The sequence below is a fragment of the Cnephaeus nilssonii genome, assembly GCF_951640355.1.
Source record: "Cnephaeus nilssonii genome assembly, chromosome: 21".
Lineage (NCBI taxonomy): Eukaryota > Metazoa > Chordata > Mammalia > Chiroptera > Vespertilionidae > Cnephaeus > Cnephaeus nilssonii.
In genome coordinates, this window is record NC_137092.1 from 41,627,520 (window position 1) to 41,643,002 (window position 15,483).

General features: G+C 59.5%; 1 protein-coding gene across 1 annotated transcript in view; it reads left to right on the plus strand.

Annotated features, from left to right (window-relative positions):
* Positions 1–15,483, plus strand: part of RXRG (retinoid X receptor gamma) — a gene marked incomplete at its 3' end in the record, with an annotated part of 147,052 nt that overhangs the window by 99,490 nt on the left and 32,079 nt on the right. The window lies entirely within an intron of this gene.

Below are 15,483 nucleotides of genomic sequence, written 5' to 3' on the forward strand. Positions count from 1 at the left end.
ATCCATATTGAAAGGGTTCATAGGTCGTTCCCTCCTAACTAATGGAAGAAGAGAAATCTAGTCTTAAAAACCATAGAAAAGGCAAAAAAAAAAAAAAAACCACACGCAGACACCCGCCACCCCAGCGCCCCCGAATCCTGGCAGCCACGGAGCCGCTCAGGGTCCTGATCGAGATCTTCCTCTTGTTTATACCCACGTCCTCCAGCTGGCAACCGCGGGGCATCTGTGTGGTCAACAAACACGAAAACATCACATTCAACTGGCCCCCGAGGCACCTGCTGTTCTACGGAAGGTCCCAACCAGAGGATCAGCGGGCCCGGAGGCCGCGCTCTCCACCAGGGACGCCTCAGGGCCCCCGCGGCTGGGACAGGCGGGGACACAGAAGGAGGCAAGGTTCCGCCGGAGACAGCTCGGGGCCGCTGGGAGAGGACGCTCTTTCCACAGCAGATCCTAAAACGTGTCTGTGAGCAGATCTTCTCAGTGAGAGACCCAGAGGTCTCAGGGCTGGCCCGTGGCCCAGGACCCCGGTATGAACTCCCGGCAGAAGCTGAGGTGGCCCCAGTCCCGGGCTGGGCGCACAGGACTCCCTGGGCAGGACTCCCCACCCCCCAGCCCTCCGTGCCTTCCGTGGTCGGCTCCTTCTGTGTCCGTAGACAGGCGGGGTGTTTTCCTAGGGGGGCGGGGGGACTTCGATGGTGTGGAAATCAGCGTTCGTTTTGACCTTTTATTCACAGCGCACACGCTCGCTGGCTCTCCACATGGTGGGACTCATGGATAAAACCATCACGACCTGGTTTTATCCAGATTTTCTTAAATCCTCACCCGAGGATATGTTTTTATTGAGCTTGAGAGAGAGAGAGAGAGAGAGAGAGAGAGAGAGAGAGAAACAGGGATCATTGCCTCCTGTACACACCCTGACTGGGGATTGAACCCACAACCTTTTTGGCATACGGGACAATGTTCCAACCCACTGAGCCACCGGCCAGGGCTTATCCATGTTTGTACGAGGCTCCCAGCTCTTCTAACCCTAATGAAATACACCGAATAGAGATTTCTCAAGCTCTGATATGGCCGAACATCCCAGCTTTCTGACCTGCCTTGGCCACACCTCCGGCCCTATGTCTCCTTCTCTAGCTATTTCTGTTCATTTTGGCTCCTGGACAGCGACCCGATGCTGGTGGGGGTGCAGCTCCCACTCCGTTCTTCCCCGGTGGCACGCTTCCTGGCCTTTCGGGGTGCCCTGCCCGGAAACAGAGGCGCCACACGGCGTTGGGCTTAAGACAACAATGTCCTGGCTGAACACGAACTCAAAGGCCTTTCCCGTTCCAGACCAAACCTTTGCAGCCAGAGAAGTTCCTACGTGCTAACTGCCAACTTCCTTTCTGACTGCGCCCCTTGGATTTGGCTTCTAACGATATTTCGACCCGGTTTATAAATAAAAGCCTTGGTAGGCTACCAGGTATCACACACGGGACATGCCATTGCTGCGGCTTCCCTAATCGCAGGCCTCCCGATGACACGGATGCCTGGGATACAGCTGGTCCTTTGTGGCATCTCCACGCTTTGCTCAGGGGTCTTGGCAGAGGGCAGTCGTGGCCTTTGCTGCCATCCGAAGCCCATGCCCCGGACCCAGTCAAATATACCAGACACGTGCTCTCCTGTAAAGAGAGCTCACAGGTGGCGAGGCCTTGGGGCTGCGCCCAGGGTGGTGGTGAGGCTCCGCTGTCCCTCGGCCCCACCCTTCTCCGCTGCCAGGACCAGCCCTGCCTCCTGCAGGCACTGGGGTATATTTAGCGCCTCTTCCCCTAGGCTGAGTGGGACCTGAAAATAGATCGCTTGGCCTGTGTGCAGTTGGGCTGCGGCCTCCAGATCTCCACTTGCATCCAGCCAGTAGCCAGCGCAGTGTGGGTCTGCTCAGGAGCATCCGGTGACAGTGGCCTGGTCCTGGGGGCTGGGCTCTGCTCCAGCACTGCCCTCTCCATCTGGGGGATGTGCGCCGGCCTTCCTGAGGTCTAGTGGTGACATCCGCCTCTTTGGCTGGGGCCCCTTGGATCTGGACGCAGTCTGCATGAGAGTCCCACATCTGTACTGCGGGCGCCTCTCTGGAAGGGACCAGATAGTTCCCTTTGGCCCCAGCCCTGTTCTCCCTCTCAGTGTGACCACAGTTGCTCTGTATCCTGAGAGCTTCCGTGGGCCTGCACCTTGGGCCGGCCCTGGGCGGCTCGGGGGCTGAGGGGACTGGGGGACTCTGGAGGCAGGTGTGCAGAGTGGCCGGGCTCGCCTGGGGGTGGGCCCGGCCTTGCTGCCCACCTGCCACCCTGGTGGGGCTGAGGGGATTGGGCTCCGCCATCTTGTGGCTGTGGGCGCTGCCATCTTTGAGGGTGTGGCAGCAATTAGCATCTTCCCTCCTTATTGGCTGTGGGTGCCGCCATCTTTGTGATGGCGTGAGGGTCAATTAGCATATTCCCTCTTTATTAGATAGGATAGCTAGTCCCCAATATTCTATTTCTGCCCCTAACATTCCCCACTGCTATTTCCATCATCTCATATCTATGAGATGAGTTTTGGGTGAAACTACGTTTGCTGGACTGCATTTGCGTCTGCCTTGGAAGCAGTTCCAGGGGTGGGACACAGCGGATGCAGACATTGGACACAGCAGCAAGCAATCAGGCTACAAAAAACAGACAGAGAAAAATAAAAGAGAATTCCTACCACCCAGACAGGCTGGTAGCCAGGAGGAGAACTTGGATAAGTCAAATCCAAAAAATCCTCATTGTTTCACCTTGGAGATGATTTCTCTAATTTGTTGAATGTTGTTTTCTATCGATTGTCAGAAAGATTAAGACAGCACATTCCTCTGAATTCCTAACAACCACGGTATGCGCAGCAGCCAACATCCATGGCTGCCCGGTCCTCCGGCACTGCCTCCCTGGCCTGGCTCAGCTCTGGGTTCAGCCCCTGTATGGCCCTGGAAGTGGCATTCCGGGCTTTTACCTGCCACGAGCCAGCCGGGTCACTTCTACGTTGACGGAGCCTACCACTGCCGGCATGGCGAAATGGTTACAGCCATATATTCATTCGGCAGGGCTCCCGGGGGCCGTGAGAAGGTCTCTCCTGGTTCGGAGCCTGTGGTTCCTGGGCCATGAAGATGGTCATTCGTCCTAAGGAGCACGGCCCCTGAGCTGTCGGCAGGGACATGAGCAGTTACCCCCAGATCAGGAACCCACCGCCGGCAGCTGATGCCATGGCTGTAAGGGAGGGTGAAATGACCAGCACAGTTCACGCTGCAGCTGTTAGATACGGAAAGACAGCAACCAGAGCACCCGGAAGTCAGGCATTCGCCGCAGGAGGCGGTTCTCATTTCTGCGGATGGGCGCTTCCCAGCGTCCTGTTGTAGGAAGGTTCTCTCCCATAACTCTGCACATCAGGGTCACGTGGGCTCTGATAACAGTTCCGAAACCCTGACCACAACCCCCGACCAACGGAATCAGCTCCGGGAGTGGACGAAGGCCTCGCATGTTTGAAGCTTCCAGGGTGATTCAAATGTGCAGACAAGTTTGGGGACCACACCTCGGGGTGAGCTCACCGGCGACGGAGCAAATAGCTCTGACAATAACATCCCGGGTGGCAAAGCTGTCGGCGGCACCTTGTAGACAGAGCGTGTGTCTTTGGACACATCTCAGGCCTCATGGAAATGGCTCTGTTTTTTATCCTCACCCGAAGAGATGTTTATTGATGTGAGAGAGAGAGAGAGGGAGAGAGAGAGAGAGGGGGGGGGGGGGGGGGGAGGGAGAGAGAGAAAGAGAGAGATGTGAGCGAGAAACATTGATTGCAGTTGCCTCTCTTATGTGCCCTGACTGGGGATCGAACCTGAAACCTTTCAGTGTGTGAGACGACGCTCTAATCAACTGAGCTACCCGGCCAGGCTGGCTCATTCTTCCTGCCGGCTGAGCGGCCGCACTCACAGCCAGCCAGCACTCTTTCCGAATCGTTTCTGTCCTTTGAGGGCCTCGGCCGCCCAGACGGATGTACCGCGCCAGTGTGAGCCAGTTCACACAGCACCTGTGCTTCCAGGAAAAGGCGCCTGTGAAAACGGCACGTGGTTGTACGATGTGCGGGTTCCTAGGAACACTCACCCCCCATGAGTGGCCTTGGCGATCTCAGCACCATCCGTGAACGTTTATTCATTCATTCACACATGTACGGGGTTTCTATTCTGTGTCAGCCTCTATTGTGACGGCTATTGGGGCAACAAAAATGACTCTGGCTGTCGCCAGGCACCCACAGTTTGCTGTTCAGTAAGAGGGCTCTCAGGTGCATTCGTGATGACAGTCCAAGGAAGAACATGTGGGGTGACCGGGGCGGGGCCCAGCCACAGACTGTGGGCGTCTCGGGGAGAGAGTGCTCCCAGACAGCCACCTGAGGCCCCTGAGAATGGCCTTGGGGCCTGGGTGGGACTTGGACACAGAGCAGAGGGAGGGAGGGCACCCTGAGCAGAAGAGAGATGAACACACCGGTGAGAGGGATCCTGGGGTCACCACTGGGTAATGGCGAGTCATCTGAATTGGACCGGCACGTGAGGGGGGGACGAAGCCAGGAAGTGTGGTTTTCAGTGGCACAGAGTTGACTGGCCTGGTGGACACAGAATTGTGGTGAGACCATGGCCCAGCAGCTGCTGACGGCCCCATCTTCTGGAGGGGAGACTTGAACATTTGCTGCCCGCCCCCCCCCCCCCCCCCCCGCCCCCGCCAATGCACCGAGATCGTCTCCTCCGCAGGCCGTCAGGCCCTCTGCACCTCTGCCTGGTCCACTCCCCCTCAGACTCAATCCTACTCATCCTTTCAATCTGAGCATAACTGTCATTTCCTCAAAGAAGTCTGCCCTGACCTTTCCATTTAAATTAGATTCCCTGCCATAGTCTCTCGTCTCATCCAATTATTTTCCTTCCTGGCACTTATGGCTTATAGTGATGTATCTGTGTCTGTGCCTGGGGGCTGCTGTCCATCTCCTTCCCCGACCGCGCACGCTCCCTGAGGCCAGGGCCTTGGCGTGTCTGGTCCCTTAGCCTGTCTCCAGGGACTGACATGCAAAAAGCTCTCCGTAAGTGTTGGCTGAATGATAAATGAATGAATGAATGAATGCCAGCAAAGAGGAAAAGTGATTTATAGACCCCGGCACACACATATATAATAGAAACACAGCAATAACAGAGGGACAGACACAGTGGCTGAGAGCAAGTGGGGCCTGGCTTTCACACCCGTTTCTGCCACGTCCTGGTTGGGAGAGATCACAACCTAAGTTGCGTTTGGCTGCGTAGCCTCTTCCCTTCTCGGCCCTCACAGCCTGGTCGCTAATTCCTCGTCTATAATATGAGCTGCTACGTCTGCCCTGCTTCAGTTCAGTGTTTGGGGAACCATCAAGCCCTGCGTTCCGGTGCCAGGCAGAGCTCCTCCCAGTGGAGACCAGGAGTCCGTGTCAGTGCTGTGAGATATTGCACCTAATGCCTGCTGGCCATGATCAAATCGATGACTCTGCTTTTCATTCACGTTTGCTGCAAAATATTATTTTCTATTGCCCCTGATCCAAAGCAAGACAATGAACCCAGGAGCAGGACCAGCGGCGAAGTTACAGTTACCAGGGTAACGCATCAGGCTGCCCCTGCGTCGAACACGCCAGCGAAGACGCAGGCAGGCCTCTGTGATCACCGGACGCGGATGGCGTCGACAGAAGCAGAGCGTGTTGTCTGAGAGGACTAGGTCTTCGGAGGACCCCACAGACAGGAGCCCAGCGTCCTTGTAAATGAACATGCTCGTCCCGCCGGGGGCCCTCTGTGTGCTTGGCCTGTCGGTTGACACCGCGTGAGAATTCAGGAACAGCTGGAGACAGCGAGTGACTGACGCCGGGGCTGCCTGGGAACCACTTCTGGGAGGATCACGTTGTTATGTCAACAATGGTCTGGGACAAGACACAGCGGTGCCGTGCAGAACGCGTGGATTCAAGGCCAAAGCCGCAGTCAGACTTCCTGGCCTTCAGCGAAGATCGCGGCTGGTTATGGGCTGTGAGGCCGGATGGAAGGTGTCAAGAGAGGCCCTGGGATAAGCACTTCGAGCATTTCCTAACGAAAAAGTGTTTGTCGAGCACCTACTCGCGCTTCTAGCATGTACGTGGGAAAACAACTGATGTGGGGCACAGGCGGGACAAGGTCAATGGCATGAACAACGAACCAGAAGTTGGAGTGAACCAACAGTGCTCCCACCATGAGCGAAGCATCCAGACCAGAAGGGACTGACAGAGAAAGGGAAGAGAGAACCAAGGAAGTATGGCTTCCTTACGGCCTAAGAGAAACAAAAACCGCAAACCAACCCCAAACAGAACACGTGCACAGCCATCATCCCGTCTGAGTCATGAAACCAAAACAAACCCAGGAACCTCCGTGAGGCCGCGGCGTGGGTGCTTCTGCGGAGAGTGAGCTCGCTGTCCAAGGTCAGGGGCTGGTGAGGTGGAGCCGTGTGTCCGTGGGCCTGGGGCCCACTTTCCAGAGATGCCAGGACGTGAGGTGTCTCCGCGCCGGGCTGAGGAATCTGCTCTTCATTCTGTGGAAAACACACCTCACCGATCGAAAGGAAGAAGACCGAGTCCACCACCACGCAGGCCATCGTGACGTTGACCTTGGACGGGGCCCGGGAGAGCGCTGTTTGAAGGATGGTTTGGAGTCCTTGGAAGAGCACTTGCAGCGCCGGTTCACCGAAAGGCCAAGTGTGCGGGACAGCGTGCTTCCTCCTGGGCCGGGTGTGCGATGGGAAACGTGGTTTGTGCGTCAGTAGGACACGTGTTTCCGAGACCTCCGGGGGAGAACGGACCGCTCTGCCCCGGGTGCTGGATTCATTCGAGTTGAATTTGAGGTCGAAGGAGGCTCTACAGCAGCGGTTCTCAACCTGTGGGTCGCGACCCCTTTCACAGGGGTCACCTGAGACCATCGGAAAACACAGATATTTACATTACGATTCATAACAGTAGCAAAATGACAGTTGTGAAGTAGCAACGAAAATAATTTTATGGTTGGGGGTCACCACCACATGAGAAACTGTATTAGAGGGTCGCGGCATTAGGAAGGTTGAGAACCACTGCCCTAGAATCATCCAGACCTGCTGGGACATTTTACAAATGAGCAAAAGGAGAGAAGGAGTATATGTCAGCGCCGTCGTCATCATGGAAAGAGATGTACGCATTGGCTGTGCCTCTGTGTATTCTAGGTGTTAAATGTGTGGACTCATTTGATCCTCATGACAAACCCATGAGGTAGCCGTGGCCCTGGGGACTGGGGAACTGGCCAGTATGGTGAGGCGGTCAGCGGTGGACTGGGACTTGTGTCCAGCCGCTGTCTTCTATGCTGGTGCTTTCTCTATGGACCCAACCTCTCCAGGCCAAGCCAGGCCAGGGAACGTGGTGGGACGGGGCCCCAGCATCGGCGAGTGGACGTATTGGTGGCGGGCTCTAAGACGTGGTCCTTGCTGTGTCCTTTTCGGCATTTGCACCCAGGAGTCGGATGAACTATGGAAGGCGGCTCCGGGTTCTCAGAAGCCACGGGATGGGGAGGCATAAGAAACAGACTGGGCGAAAGCAGCTGGGTCCCGACGACATGGAGGGGGCGTGGACCCGGATTTCATGGCAGAGAGTGAGGGAGGTGCCCGCTGGCCTCCGAGCCCCCGCCCAGGAATGGAGTGCAGCTGTGGATAAGAAGACAGACCTGGGGCTGTCAGGTTCGCTTGACGGGAGTTAACTGTGGGGCTAATGCCCCCGACGCCGTCCCTGCTCTGGCTCTTTCCTCTTCGTGTTCCTGCTCCTCCCAGCCCTGGGGTCCTGGTTTTCTCCCCGGGGGCCCTGACTTGACCTCCCTCCCCGCTCGCTCCGTCCAAGGCCGTGCGGGGGAAACCCTCGGATCCTTGTTCCAGTGTCAGGGCTCAGCGGACCCCTCGGGGCCTGACAGCACCCCCAGGGCCCTGCCCACACAGCACCAGGAGAAGAGTGTCGCATCCAAGTCGGGGACCCTGCTCCCCCGGGGGGCAGCTCTGTGAATTAAAGGGCAGCGCAGAGAAAGGAGAGGTCGCCAATGCACTCCGGCGCTCGGGACGATGGGATGGAAGAGATGAGCGTGCCAGGAGGACATAGACTGTAGGCACGAGGTTTGTGTCTGAATTTGCAGAAGATCCCGCCGTGACAACCCCCCAGCGTCTCTTGCGTGGCTCCAGGGAGGTGCCTGGAACCTGTGGGCAGGAGCTGCAGGGGGAGGGGCCGATTTCAGCTCAATAAAACCCTTTCTCACGGTGAGAACTGCCCGGAAATGGAATGGGAGAGGAGGGAGCCCCTCGTTGGAGGTGTTCAGGTCTAGGCTGAGCCGTGGCCGGTCAGGAAAGCTGCACCCCAGGCCGGACATCGAAGGGGTACCTGAACTTGATTTGTGGGTTGGTTCCACCCAAGGGAGGGTCTGTATCCATGAGGACTCGGGGCGCTTTGACGGGATGGAGGTGAGTGCCCCCTCCAGGGAGAGGCCAGCGAATGACCCTCGTGTGGGGCCAGCCCCCCCGCCCTACCTGTGATGTGAGCGAGGCCCCCGCTGCACTGGTCTCGCTTCCCCTGTGAGAGCCAGCGCCTCGGCCGGCCCAGGAGAGCCCGCCCGGACCCCGGGCAGCTCTAGCCGGGCTCCCATCGCTGCCCTCCCGCAGCCGCTCTCAGGTCCCATAGCAAGTGCATCGGACACAGAGCAGCCGAACTGAGAAAACGCATTTTAATAAAACCCATTGATTTTTGTGGGTGCAAGTCAAGGAAAAGGCACCTAAAGAGTCTTCCACCCCCTGCCACCTCCCCCTCTCTCCTGACCTACTGTGGGGCGGTCACACATCGATCGCTTCCTGGATAATAGATCGTGCCACCAGGAGGACCCCTGGGGCCGCGGGGAGCTGGGAGCAGCGCTGCAGCCCAGCCGAGTTAATCAAACCAGCAACAGGATCTCAGGCAGCAGCGCGGAGGCATTATGCGTGATTACTGACAGGCACCAGCTGCCGGTCGCGGCTCCAGCGCGCTATGCGGCCGCCCCAGTTGAGAGGCGGATTCCTGGCTAATCCCCGAGGGCTGGCCCAGCCCGCGCAGCCGGGTGCGGGGTGGCGATGACCACTCTCGGGTGCCCAAGTTGAAGGGCACGGCGGTGCCTGGGGCTGGGCGCCGCGATCTTCAGGGACCCGGCGAGGACTATGAGCTGAAGAGTAAACATGTACGGGAATTATCCTCACTTCCTGAAGTTCCCCACCAGCTTCGGCGGTGAGTGTGGCACCTTCTGGACTGTCCTGGGGAGATGGAGGGGACACGGGGACCGCTAACGGGATTAGTATTGACTCCTTTATGTGTACATGCGTGTGCACTGTGCTTGCGTGTCAGTGTGCGTGTGCACGAGAGAGGGGAGAGACGGCCGTGGGTGACAGTGCTTTTGCACCTCCGAGTGAGAGCACGGGGGAGTGTGTGCGGGTCGGCACATGGGAGACCAGCTGGAAGCTGCGCATTGTTGCAGCGGCGTGTGCGTGTGTGAGTGTGTGCATGAGAGTGTGTGAGAGTGAGTGTGTGTGTGAGTGTGTGTGTGTGAGTGTGTGCATGAGAGTGTGTGTGTGTGTGAGTGTGTGCATGAGAGTGAGTGTGTGTGTGAGTGTGTGCATGACAGTGTGTGAGAGTGAGTGTGTATGTGAGTGTGTGTGTGTGAGTGTGTGTGTGTGTGTGTGTGTGTGTGTGAAGTGGAGAGTTAAAGATGACCCAGCTCGCAGTGAGGAGAGGGGAGAGGGAGGGACCGCGTCTGCTAAGGGTCTCCGGACGCCTCAGAAGAGAGCTTGCTGTATTTAAAAGTAGATTTTCAAAAGCAAACATAACGCTTTGATTTGCACAGTGCTGTCCCTCCTGTGTTCTTGCCTTTTGTTTTGCTAATAGCCCTGGTCGCCCCCTGCTGTCCCCAATTCCTGGCCAGGGTCACTGCCATCACTTCCCTGGGGTCGGCTGGCTGGCGACCATCACCCAGCCACACTCCCCACGGCCCCCGGATTCCGTGACAGGCGCCCCGCCTGAGTGAATGGAATGGACAGCTGACCGGCTGGCCTCTCCCCGTCAGCTGGTGGGGCAGCGCCGCCCCCGGGCCCTGGAGCTGCTGTCCTGCCCCGGGCTGCTGGCAGGCAGGACAAAGCAGAAATTCTTGTCAAGTCCTGAGAAGGAGAAGCCCCTGCTCTCCTGACCTCCGTGCGGCCGGCGGGCAGCTCGTCCGCGCGGCGCTGGGCAGGACGCTCGTGGGCTGTGCTGGGAACGCTCCGGTGCTGTGGTCCTTCCTGGCGGGCGTCAGGCCGGGGCTGCCCATCCATTCGGGGGGCACGGGTGGTGGTTCCAAGCCACGCGTGCTGTCAGGTGCCGGGATACAGATGTGCATGCAACACGGTCGTGGCCCCTTGGGTGGGTGGGCTCATCACGCAGACGCACGTAATGGTGTGGAGGTGGCCGCCTGGGCGCAGGGGATGTGGAGGTGGCCGCCTGGGTGCAGGGGGCGTGGAGGTGGCCACCTGGGCACAGGGGGCGTGGAGGTGGCCGCCTGGGCACAGGGGGCGTGGAGGTGGCTGCCTGGGCGCAGGGGGTGTGGAGGTGGCCGCCTGGGCGCAGGGGGCGTGGAGGTGGCCACCTGGGTGCGTGGAGGTGGCCGCCTGGGCGCAGGGGGCGTGGAGGTGGCCGCCTGGGCGCAGGGGGCGTGGAGGTGGCCGCCTGGGCGCAGGGGGCGTGGAGGTGGCCGCCTGGGCGCAGGGGGCGTGGAGGTGGCCTCCTGGGCGCAGGGGGCGTGGAGGTGGCCGCCTGGGCGCAGGGGGCGTGGAGGTGGCCGCCGGGGCGCAGGGGGCGTGGAGGTGGCCGCCTGGGCGCAGGGGGTGTGGGCTGTGGCGGTGATCCTGGAAGCGGTTGAGTTCGGGTTATTGGGGCCAGTCTTGTAACGGCCAGTGAGCGTGGCGGCCAAGGCTGGGGCCCGGACATCCGATCTCTAGTTCATAGCTGGGTCACTGGCCTGGGTGTGAAACGCCTTCTCAGCTCTCATCCTGGGCCCATCCACAGCCGAGCAGCCCTTTCTCCGTTGCCTCCGAGTTCAGGTGTCTGAAGAACATGCCAACCCCTGAGACCCCGGGCCCCCAAGTCTGTGAAGCCCTGGCCTCCTGACAGCCAAGGAGACCCGTGCGACAGTTGGGGTGAATAAAGGGTTGAAGGAGGAGGGATTTGGGAGAGAGCGGAGATGAGGCTGGAGAGCGGAGATGAGTCTGGTCCTGAATTCAGTGGGGCCACTTGATGGTGCCTCGGAGTGCCGGCAGCCGGGGCTCAGAGTATCTCAGCCCTCGCTGTGCAGACGTGTGCACGCGGTGTAGAGGGCCACAGGGAGGAGGCCAAGGTCCGGTGCGGTTGAGTGGGAGAGCCTTCCAGAAAGCCCCTGCTTCACACTTAAATAGGATCCCTTCAATCTGATATAGTGACAAGAGAAGGAAGGAGGGAAGGAAGGAGGGAGGGAAGGAGGGAGGAAAGGAAGGAGGGAAGGAGGGAGGGAAGGAAGGAGGGAAGGAAGAGGGAGGGAAGGAGGGAAGGAAGGAGGGAGGGAAGGAGGGAAGGAAGGAAGGAAGGAGGGAAGGAAGGAAGGAAGGAAGGAGGGAAGGAAGGAAGGAAGGAGGGAAGGAGGGAGGGAAGGAAGGAGGGAGGGAAGGAGGGAAGGAAGGAGGGAGGGAAGGAGGGAAGGAAGGAAGGAAGGAGGGAAGGAAGGAAGGAAGGAAGGAGGGAAGGAAGGAAGGAAGGAGGGAAGGAGGGAGGGAAGGAAGGAGGGAGGGAAGGAGGGAGGGAAGGAAGGAGGGAAGGAAGAGGGAGGGAAGGAGGGAAGGAGGGAGGGAGGGAAGGAGGGAAGGAAGAGGGAGGGAAGGAGGGAAGGAAGGAAGGAAGGAAGGAGGGAAGGAAGGAAGGAAGGAGGGAAGGAGGGAGGGAAGGAAGGAGGGAGGGAAGGGGGGAAGGAGGGAAGGAAGGAAGGAAGAAGGGAAGGGGGGAAGGAGGGAAGGAAGGAAGGAAGAAGGGAAGGAGGGAAGGAAGGAACTGAGTTTGGTTCCTAGTTTTCACTGACTAGCTGTGTGAGCTTAAGCAAGACATTGAACCTCTCTGAGCCTCAGTGTCTTCATCTGTAAAATGGAGCTTATAATCCCACCCTTAGGATATTGCTGTGAGAATTCCATATGCTAATGCCCGGGAAAGCAGTTACTGCAGCACTGCCCGTATCGGGTATTTAATACAAGTTAATATGTTCATTCCCTCCATTTTACTTAAGTACTAACACGCAAATTAATTTTAAAAGCCAAACATGTCTGTAGCAGGATGAACTAGGAATCAGGGGGAAGCAGAAGGAAGTGCACGAAGACCCACCGACTTGGCTGGCGGGACGGCCATCATTGCGGGAACTCCGGGATTTGGCCGATTCGGTTTGAGACAGAAGGAGAGGCAGGGCGCGGGCAGCGGGAGAAAACAGTTGCTTGCAGAGCCGGAGGGAAAGGCTCGCCCGCTGGTTCATTGCCCCTCTGACGCCACGCTGCCCCTCATGGCTGGGAGGGAGCAGTGATTTTGTTTCATTTTGTCGCTGTGTTGTGCTTGCTCGGCCGGGAAGAGGCTGCTGAGCCAGGAGCCAGGCTGTGGTGCCGGAGGTCTGCCCGAGGGGAGGGCCGCCGCGGACGGGCACACCCAGGGCTGGAGAGGTGGCACTGCAGCCGCCCACCCCTTGGCTGTGGGCAGGGGGCGCTCTCGGGGTGCCCCTGCCCTCTGCACGCCAGCGGAGGAGCCTCCGGCACCTGGGCTTTATGTGGGGATTTCTGGGAAGCAGATCAGCCTCAGGAAACGGCTCCTAGAATTTGTGTCCGGGCTGTGCTCACCAGCTGTCAGACCATCGTCCTTCAGTGAAGTGACCCGGACGCTCGGGTTGGCCAAAGGGAGGGGCTGGCCGGGTGGCAGTGGCCCCCAAAGGCCCCCTGTCCCCACTCGGGCCTGCCCTGCGACGAGGCGAGAACCTTGTCTTCAACGCCAAGTCCTGTCTTGCCAGCTGCTCCGGACGAGACTTGTTTGCCTCAGGAGACAGTTGTCACCTCTAAGAAGATGGCACACCGAGCCCGTAATCCCACATCCCATTGTGCGGTAATCCTCAGGGCGGGCGGGCGGCTCTCATTTCTCCTCCCGCCACCCCTGCGAGTGCCGGCCGCTCCGCTCACTTCCCCGCGGCCCTCTGGGCCCGCCACTCCGTGCTCCTCTGCAGACGGGGCACGGGGCATTGCCAGGCCCCGGAGCTGGCAGAGGCACGGCCGGGGAGTGGGACCAGGCGTTTGGCTGCAAAGTCTGCGCTCCGCTGAGCTGCCTCTGGCGGCCTCTCTGGGCCTGGTCTTCCTCTGGGAGCTGCGGGCAGCGGCCCACCCGAGGGGTCAGGATCCCACCCCAGGGGTCAGGATCCGGCAGCCTCAGCACTGCCCTCTGGCTGCAGACTCAGGAAGGAAACACAGGATAGCATAGCAGGCCCCCCGGTCACGTGACCTCTGGAGAGTTAATTGGTGACTTCTTCTGGGGCCTCCTGATTTGCAAGAGTCCTGACCCCGAGCATCTGTAGAACAGTTGCTTTTCCACCCAGGAATGGACATAGGGGCGAGCTTGAGTTGGAGATGTGTGTGTGTGTGTGTGGTGTATGCATGCATGCATGTGTATACATGTATGCATGTGTATGTGTGTATATATGTGCATATGCATGTATATGTATGTGTGTGGGTGGCTGATAGGGACCTACTGTGGGAGTCAGTGGTTGGTGGTTGGGGCTCCTGTACGGATGAGATCTAGGAAGGAACATATCCTACATAATAAAATGGTAATATGTAAATTACCATCACTCCGCTACGCCCACGATTGGGCCAGCAGGAGGCACAGGGGGCGGGACTCAGGGTGGCCGGGGTAGCTGATTGGGCCAGAAGGACGCTGAGCTCGCGGCGCCTCTGGCGCCGCGAGCTCAGCGTCTGTACCATGGCTGCCGGAGGCTTTCGGAAGGCCTGGGGCGCCTGCGGACAGCCAGCCGGACAGGTCCCCCGCGATCAAAGGCCAAAGCGGGGGACCTGGCCGCCTGTCTGCTCCGGCGCAAGGCCTTTCGAAAGCCTCCGCAGCGCCGGAGGCTTTCGGAAGGCCTGGGGCGCCTGCGGACAGCCAGCCGGACAGGTCCCCCGCGATCAAAGGCCAAAGCGGGGGACCTGGCCGCCTGTCTGCTCCGGCGCAAGGCCTTTCGAAAGCCTCCGCAGCGCCGGAGGCTTTCGGAAGGCCTGGGGCGCCTGCGGACAGCCAGCCGGACAGGTCCCCCGCGATCAAAGGCCAAAGCGGGGGACCTGGCCGCCTGTCTGCTCCGGCGCAAGGCCTTTCGAAAGCCTCCGCAGCGCCGGAGGCTTTCGGAAGGCCTGGGGCGCCTGCGGACAGCCAGCCGGACAGGTCCCCCGCGATCAAAGGCCAAAGCGGGGGACCTGGCCGCCTGTCTGCTCCGGCGCAAGGCCTTTCGAAAGCCTCCGCAGCGCCGGAGGCTTTCGGAAGGCCTGGGGCGCCTGCGGACAGCCAGCCGGACAGGTCCCCCGCGATCAAAGGCCAAAGCGGGGGACCTGGCCGCCTGTCTGCTCCGGCGCAAGGCCTTTCGAAAGCCTCCGCAGCGCCGGAGGCTTTCGGAAGGCCTGGGGCGCCTGCGGACAGCCAGCCGGACAGGTCCCCCGCGATCAAAGGCCAAAGCGGGGGACCTGGCCGCCTGTCTGCTCCGGCGCAAGGCCTTTCGAAAGCCTCCGCAGCGCCGGAGGCTTTCGGAAGGCCTGGGGCACCGGCGGACAGCCCGCTGGTGCACCAGGTGCATGATTAAATCATGCACTGGGCCTCTAGTTTAGTATAAACTGTTTTCTGAAATAGTTACAATCTCACCAAGAGGTAGAGAGCGGAGCAGCAAGCGGGGAGAAGCTGCCGTAGCCCTCTGCCTCTTCCTGCCCCTGGCTGTGCAGCTGTGTGTCCGCAGAGATGCCCCCGCCAGCCGGGGCCGGGCGTCCGGGCCCCCAGAGGAACCTGCCAGGTGAAAGCAGGATGCATGCGGCCTAGGGAGTGCCAGTCTATTTTCTAGAATGCCTGGGCTGGGGTGGCTGTCATGAGAATGACCCAGGTCCCGGCTCGGTGACCTGCACAAGAGCGAAAAAATAGCCCGCATTTATTAGGCCCTACTACGTGCCAAGGGTGTGACATGCACCATCTCCATGTTCTCAGGACCCTAGGCAGGGAGGTGCTATATTGTTAGCACCCCCATGTTACCCAGGAATGTCCAGCCACGGGGAGTTTGAGTCACCTGCCCAAGGCCACCCCATGCTCGCTCTGCATTGCTCACAGCTCACTCAGGGGTCATAACGCACC